This window comes from Xiphophorus hellerii, chromosome 2 (genome assembly GCF_003331165.1).
Source record: "Xiphophorus hellerii strain 12219 chromosome 2, Xiphophorus_hellerii-4.1, whole genome shotgun sequence".
NCBI lineage: Eukaryota > Metazoa > Chordata > Actinopteri > Cyprinodontiformes > Poeciliidae > Xiphophorus > Xiphophorus hellerii.
In genome coordinates this window covers 33,039,100-33,047,371 of record NC_045673.1, presented here as the reverse complement: position 1 = coordinate 33,047,371, position 8,272 = coordinate 33,039,100, and the positions used below count along the sequence as shown (strand labels likewise).

Genomic DNA, 8,272 nt, shown 5'->3' with positions numbered 1-8,272 from the left:
ATCACTGGGATAATGTGCTGATTGGTTCATGTTTGATTTTCATAATTCTTCTAATGTAATGTGGGTTGCTGGATGTTTAACGACCAAATAAAGTTTTTAAAAAATCTTTGTGTATTTTTTATGCAGCTGACTGTGTACACATATAATAAATAAATAAACTTGTCTTGTACATTCTGCGTCTTCTTCTCACACTTTTTGCCTGAGAGGAGAGTCTCTCCCTCAACCTAGGTACCCTTAGTTTAAACTTTAAGGTTTAAAGAGCTGTTGCTCTTTTTGCTTCAGCTATTAAATATTCCTTTTCTTTCCTTCTTTCTGTGCAACCATGAAAGCTGTGATCCCACCCGGCCCGGCTCAGTTGTTACCTGGTACCAGGAGAAGTTGGTTCTGATGCACCATACATCTGAAATAAAGTTGCTTGTCGCAGCCTTTCGTTCCAAAAAAGCAAAAAATAAAAACTCCAATAAAGGCTGTGGGTGGTAACAGTGGGTTTGGGATCTGTACGCACTTTGACTCGATTCATTTATTGTAAAAGTAGAAATAAAGGTCTTGTAACTTAGTTGAAATGAAAAATAATCTCAATTTAATGTTTGAAGGTGTAAACAAGTGTTCAAAAAAAAAAAAATCATTCTACCAAACCTCCCGTCCACACCAGACATCCACCAAACAATCCACCCAGCACCCGGTGTGTTTTGGTGGGAGGGTCTAACAATTAACAACGTAAATTAAACAATTCCAAATATAAAAATTAATTACAAATTTTGATTCTAAATTAACTTAAATATATTCCAACTACCCAAAGAACAAAACAAAATTGGTAGAAATTATAAACTACAAAACCTTAGCATAAATGGCCACGACAGTTGCTCCTAAAGTCATCAGTTGGACCTGTCTGGTTCTTCATCTGGTCTCTGTCATGTTGTTTTGAACTCTCCGAACCCACATGCAAAGACTCTCTCAGGAGATCAGATTAAAGATTTATTTACAAAAGACAATTGGTGTGTAATGCAGGAGCGTCTGATCAGGAGCGGACCGGTGTGATCGAACAGCTGGTAGGTGGGCGTAACTCGTCAGGGAGCTCAGCGGATGGAACTGCAAATCCCGTACTTCGCATGGAGTGTCCAGACAACAGGGAGCCTAGGAATCACAGAAAGGTACAGGACAGGTAAGCGTGCGAAACAGACTGGATATCTTTCTAGAGATCTCAGGACCAGATGTACCACAAAGGCGACAACACTTTGGCGACGAAGTGCCGGGAACCCGCTCCTAATATGCTCCCGCTGATGATCCACAGGTGTGCCGAAACACACCTGTGGAGAGGGTGTGTGAATACGGCAGCGAGCTCTCGAACGCCACCTAGAAGGAAACCAGAGGAACTGCTGAAGCCGCAGATCCTGACAGTCTCTGGTAGTTCAGGCAAGATGAAGAAGTTCCAATAGGTTCCAAATCTCATTATTTCTCAAGCAAATGATGCTGAGGGGTGCTGGTCAGGTCCTGAAACTGTTAAACGGACCTGGGTGGTGCACAGAATGGAAAATTGGTGAAGTACAAAAAGAAGTGCTCATTTGACCAAACTTGATTCGTATTCTCCCTCCAACCCTCTGCAGGTCCCCGCCATGTTTGGTGGTCCTAGCCCATTCCTTTCATGTAGCTGCCATAGACTCCCGTTCATTTTTCGACCTAGTCAAAGTCTGGCTAGGAACGTCTTATCGAGCTGGGACTTAACCCTAACTTCAGTGGCCTCTTACCTCAACCAGGTTTCAACACATTTTGATTTGTTTTTTAGCTCAATTTTTTAAATAAATCAGCTGAGCTTTAAAAACTCGTCTGAGTTTCTGTTGAATGAAGGAGCTTTGCCTCAATGCTGCTCGGCTCACCAGGAATTGGCCTTAAAAGTAAATGTTTAAACAGATTTTCTCTCTCCTTTTACTTTTTAAGGAGTAAAAAGGAACAGATGAACTCATGTTCCTTCATGTTTATTGGAATAAACATGAGTTCATTCCAATAAACTCATGATATCCTCCTGAGACCCCAATACATTTTTGTCCTCTGTGGAGGACATAGGTTTTTTTGTTCATAACTCTGAAACCATACATGCCACTGTGTTAAATCCTGTTGGTCCTTAGAGAGGACATCCTGGGCCTCAAATGTGTTCATATTTGCCACAAGAGAGTCCCGATGTCCTCTCCAAAGGACATACTGTAATAAATAAATTATTGGAATGAACTCAGCTCAGCTTTAAAAAGTCATCTCAGTGATAACTGTTGGATGATGGAGTTTTATCTTAATGCTTCTCTGAAGGGGCTTGAATTTGGTTTTAAAAGTCTGATATTTTAACCAAGTTTTATTTTGTTTTATTTGTCTTTTCAAACTCTGTTTTGAAGACAGAAATCACAGCTCAGCTTCTGATTTCATTGTTGAGCTCCTGCTAGGTGCCAGAAATGTGTATTATCACGGTTCTGAACATCAGAAATGGACTTTAAAAAACCCAGAATGCATTGCATGGTGGGGCTTCATATTTTAGCTTCTAGTTCAGCTGTTTTTGCTGCAACCCCTAACAAACCATATACTGTTTTCATCAAAATGAACTCCTCTATCAAACTAGATGACTTAGAATGAATTTGGAAACTTGTAGAAAATCAGCACCATGAGTCAGAATAGGGTGTTTATTGTTGAACTGTTGCCTGCTGCGAGCTTCAACACGAAAAAGAAAAACCTCCTGCTGGCTGCTTTGGGTAAGTACCCTTACCTATTAATGTGGTCATGGAGTTACAACGGAGCATTCTAGAGGTCTTGCGGTGTATGATGGCACTAGAATGGCTCTTTGGTTTCGTTTCAGGGATGATGGTTTGAACCCCAGCAAGTGTCTAGAGATCTGGAAGGCAGCAGCTGGTCCAGGTTCTTCTTCCTTGGGACAATGGCTGGGTGATGATGACTTGGTATGACTGCTAATGCTCATCCTCCTGGTTAGCGTTATGACACGGGGAGCCATACCAATCTGGTGCAGAACTGCTGGTGCGCAGTTCATTTTGGCTAGCTTGATAAAGGTGAGTCGGTGCCCCACCAAGCAGACTCCCAGTACTCTACACAGACCAGCAGAGAATCAATCAATGCAGAGCATGCTGCATGTTAACCTTGCAGTGTTAACGGATAGCACGTGGGAAAGGTGACTCGGGAGTCTTGAATGCAGTCCAATCTTCTATAGCCTCACAAGCTAAACCAAGACCATTTTGGCAGCTTCCATGCAGAAAAGCATGATGCTCTTCTTTGTGTGTCACACATTGGTCTTTGCAGTACAACAGCCAGCTATTGGCTATAGCGAGATCCTTAATTAGTACCCTCAATTTCCATTTTTTGCCACTTGTGTGGTAGCAACTCATAAGGTCAATTACACCCATCTTGGAGTTGTATATATGGACAATACTGGGTTGTGAGATGGTCACTTATTTCAGTTTGACGTCTTTGTGAGGTGTCTTCTTGCAGGGTTAGGTAATTATGCAAGTAGTGGCATGCTAACCCTGTGCCACTACCTTTTTTTTTTTTTTTTACCAGAATACTGTTTGGATCAGATGCCTCCATGGGAACTTTGGGTTCTGCAATCACCCATTTTGGCTGTCCCCTGTAATGTTTTCTAGTCTACAACTAACATGTGGCAGTAAAATGACCTCATGTGGATGCCAGGTGATAGGAGGTTAGTTCCACATATATTTGTACATGGCCCCCTTAAGTTACAGTTCTAAAATGTGAGCTCATGGTGGTGAGAAAATTGGAGTATAGGTTCATACAACTTTTCTTAAAGTGAATATCTTGTAGTTTTAACAAGTGTGCACATTTAAAACCCTTCAATGCTGAAAACATAAATGTACTTTACTATTTTTTAAGGAATAGTACTGCTGTGCAAAACCTAACTTTAGGTTTAAACTTTAAGGTTTAAACTTTAAGGTTTAAACTTTAAGGTTTAAAACTTTAAGGTTAAACCTTTAAGGTTTAAACTTTAAGGTTTAAACTTTAAGTTTAAACTTAAGGTTAAACTTTAAGGTTTAAACTTTAAGGTTAAACTTTAAGGTTTAAACTTTAAGGTTTAAACTTTAAGGTTTAAAACTTAAGGTTTAAACTTTAAGGTTTAAACTTAAGGTTTAAACTTAAGGTTTAAACTTTAAGGTTTAAACTTTAAGGTTAAACTTTAAGGTTTAAACTTTAAGGTTTAAACTTTAGGGTTTAAACTTTAAGGTTTAAACTTTAAGGTTTTAAACTTTAAGGTTTAAACTTTAAGGTTTAAACTTTAAGGTTTTAAACTTTAAGGTTTAAACTTAAGGTTTAAACTTTAAGGTTTAAACTTTAAGGTTTAAACTTTAAGGTTTAAACTTTAAGGTTTAAACTTTAAGGTTTAAACTTTAAGGTTTAAACTTTAAGGTTTAAACTTTAAGGTTTAAACTTAAGGTTTAAACTTTAAGGTTTAAACTTTAAGGTTTAACTTTAAGGTTTAAACTTTAAGGTTAAACTTTAAGGTTTAAACTTTAAGGTTTAAACTTTAAGGTTTAAACTTTAAGGTTTAAACTTTAAGGTTTAAACTTTAAGGTTTAAACTTTAAGGTTTAAACTTTAAGGTTTAAACTTTAAGGTTTAAACTTTAAGGTTAAACTTTAAGGTTTAAACTTTAAGGTTTAAACTTTAAGGTTTAAACTTTAGGTTAAACTTAAGGTTTAAACTTTAAGGTTTAAACTTAAGGTTTAAACTTTAAGGTTTAAACTTTAAGGTTTAAACTTTAAGGTTTAAACTTTAAGGTTTAAACTTTAAGGTTTAAACTTTAAGGTTTAAACTTTAAGGTTTAAACTTAAGGTTTAAACTTTAAGGTTTAAACTTTAAGGTTTAAACTTTAAACTTTAAGGTTTAAACTTTAGGTTTAAACTTTTAAGAGTTTTTAAACTTTAAGGTTTAAAACTTTAAGGTTTAAACTTTAAGGTTAAACTTTAAGGTTTAAACCTTTAAGGGTTAAACTTTAAGGTTTATAAACTTTAAGGTTTAAACTTTAAGGTTTAAACTTTAAGGTTTAAACTGTAAGGTTTAACTTTAAGGTTTAACTTTAAGGTTTAAACTTTAAGGTTTAAACTTTAAGGTGTAAACTTTAAGGTTTTAAACTTTAGGTTTAACTTAAGGTTTAAACTTTAAGGTTTTAAACTTTAAGTTTAAACTTTAAGGTTTAAACTTTAAGGTTTAAACTTAAGGTTTAAACTTTAAGGTTTAAACTTTAAGGTTTAAACTTTAAGGTTTAAACTTTAAGGTTAAACTTAAGGTTTAAACTTTAAGGTTTAAACTTTAAGGTTTAAACTTTAAGGTTTTAAAACTTTAGGTTTTAAAACTTTAAGGTTTAAACTTTAAGGTTTAAACTTAAGGTTTAACACTTTAAGTTTAACTTTAAGGTTTAAACTTTAAGGTTTAAACTTTAAGGTTTAAACTTTAAGTTTAAACTTTAAGGTTTAAACTTTAAGGTTAACTTGAAGTTTAAACTTTAAGGTTTAAACTTTAAGGTTTAAACTTTAAGGTTTAAACTTAAGGTTTTAAACTTTAAGGTTTAAACTTTAAGGTTTAAACTTTAAGGTTTAAACTTTAAGGTTTAAACTTTAAGGTTTAAACTTTAAGGTTTAAACTTTAAGGTTTAAACTTTAAGGTTTAAACTTTAAGGTTTAAACTTTAAGGTTTAAACTTTAAGGTTTAAACTTAAGGTTTAAACTTTAAGGTTTAAACTTTAAGGTTTAAACTTTAAGGTTTAAACTTTAAGGTTTAAACTTTAAGGTTTAAACTTTAAGGTTTAAACTTTAAGGTTTAAACTTTAAGGTTTAAACTTTAAGGTTTAAACTTTAAGGTTTAAACTTTAAGGTTTAAACTTTAAGGTTTAAACTTTAAGGTTTAAACTTTAAGGTTTAAACTTTAAGGTTTAAACTTAAGGTTTAAACTTTAAGGTTAAACTTTAAGGTTTAAACTTTAAGGTTTAAACTTTAAGGTTTAAACTTTAAGGTTTAAACTTTAAGGTTTAAACTTTAAGGTTTAAACTTTAAGGTTTAAACTTTAAGGTTTAAACTTTAAGGTTTAAACTTTAAGGTTTAAACTTTAAGGTTTAAACTTTAAGGTTTAAACTTTAAGGTTTAAAACTTTAAGGTTTAAACTTAAGGTTTAAAACTTTAAGGTTTAAACTTTAAGGTTTAAACTTTAAGGTTAAACTTTAAGGTTAGAACTTTAAGGTTTTAAACTTTAAGGTTTAACTTTAAGGTTAAACTTTAAGGTTTAAACTTTAAGGTTTAAACTTTAAGGTTTAAACTTTAAGGTTTAAACTTTAAGGTTAAACTTTAAGGTTTAAACTTAAGGTTTAAACTTTAAGGTTTAAACTTTAAGGTTTAAACTTTAAGGTTTAAACTTTAAGGTTTAAACTTTAAGGTTTAAACTTAAGGTTTAAACTTTAAGGTTTTAAACTTTAAGGTTTAAACTTTAAGGTTAAACTTTAAGGTTTAAACTTTAAGGTTAAACTTTAGGTTTAAACTTTAAGGTTTAAACTTTAAGGTTTAAACTTTAAGGTTTAAACTTAAGGTTTAAACTTTAAGGTTTAAACTTAAGGTTTAAACTTTAAGGTTTAAACTTTAGGTTTAAACTTTAAGGTTTAAACTTTAAGGTTTAAACTTTAAGGTTTAAACTTTAAGGTTTAACTTTAAGGTTTTAAACTTAGGTTTAAACTTTAAGGTTTAAACTTTAAGGTTTAAAACTTTAAGGTTTAAACTTTAAGGTTTAAACTTTAAGGTTTAAACTTTAAGGTTTAAACTTTAAGGTTTAAACTTTAAGGTTTAAACTTTAAGGTTTAAACTTTAAGGTTTAAACTTTAAGGTTTAAACTTTAAGGTTTAAACTTTAAGGTTTAAACTTTAAGGTTTAAACTTTAAGGTTTAAACTTTAAGGTTTAAACTTTAAGGTTTAAACTTTAAGGTTAAACTTTAAGGTTTAAACTTTAAGGTTTAAACTTTAAGGTTTAAACTTTAAGGTTTAAACTTTAAGGTTTAAACTTTAAGGTTTAAACTTTAAGGTTTAAACTTTAAGGTTTAAACTTTAAGGTTTAAACTTTAAGGTTTAAACTTTAAGGTTTAAACTTTAAGGTTTAAACTTTAAGGTTTAAACTTTAAGGTTTAAACTTTAAGGTTTTAAACTTTAAGGTTTAAACTTTAAGGTTTAAACTTTAAGGTTTAAACTTAAGGTTTAAACTTTAAGGTTTAAACTTTAAGGTTTAAACTTTAAGGTTTAAACTTTAAGGTTTAAACTTTAAGGTTTAAACTTTAAGGTTTAAACTTAAGGTTTAAACTTTAAGGTTTAAACTTTAAGGTTTAAACTTTAAGGTTTAAACTTTAAGGTTTAAACTTTAAGGTTTAAACTTTAAGGTTTAAACTTTAAGGTTTAAACTTTAAGGTTTAAACTTTAAGGTTTAAACTTTAAGGTTTAAACTTTAAGGTTTAAACTTTAAGGTTTAAACTTTAAGGTTTAAACTTTAAGGTTTAAACTTTAAGGTTTAAACTTTAAGGTTTAAACTTTAAGGTTTAAACTTTAAGGTTTAAACTTTAAGGTTTAAACTTTAAGGTTTAAACTTTAGGTTTTAAACTTTAAGGTTTAAACTTTAAGGTTTAAACTTTAAGGTTTAAACTTTAAGGTTTAAACTTTAAGGTTTAAACTTTAAGGTTTAAACTTTAAGGTTTAAACTTTAAGGTTTAAACTTTAAGGTTTAAACTTTAAGGTTTAAACTTTAAGGTTTAAACTTTAAGGTTTAAACTTTAAGGTTTAAACTTTAAGGTTTAAACTTTAAGGTTTAAACTTTAAGGTTTAAACTTTAAGGTTTAAACTTTAAGGTTTAAACTTTAAGGTTTAAACTTTAAGGTTTAAACTTTAAGGTTTAAACTTTAAGGTTTAAACTTTAAGGTTTAAACTTTAAGGTTTAAACTTTAAGGTTTAAACTTTAAGGTTTAAACTTTAAGGTTTAAACTTTAAGGTTTAAACTTTAAGGTTTAAACTTTAAGGTTTAAACTTTAAGGTTTACACTTTAAGGTTTAAACTTTAAGGTTTAAACTTTAAGGTTTAAACTTTAAGGTTTACACTTTCGCATGCAGTACCTACCGTGGCCACCAGGGGCGCCGAAGAGCATTTTTTTTTTTTTTTTCTTATCGATAAAATAATTTCTACATACATTATCAAATACTGTATATATTGTGAGCACAAATCACTTCATAGTGAAATTGTGTGTTTTTG

General features: G+C 31.2%; 1 long non-coding RNA gene across 1 annotated transcript; it reads right to left on the bottom strand.

Annotated features, from left to right (window-relative positions):
• Nucleotides 1-962: 962 nt before the first annotated feature.
• On the bottom strand, nt 963-1,410 carry LOC116730250 (uncharacterized). Its single transcript, XR_004341286.1, has 2 exons — nt 1,218-1,410; nt 963-1,134 (listed from the first exon to the last, which is right to left on the bottom strand). It is a non-coding gene; the product is annotated as an uncharacterized LOC116730250 (long non-coding RNA).
• Between the last annotated feature and the right edge of the window lie 6,862 nt (nt 1,411-8,272).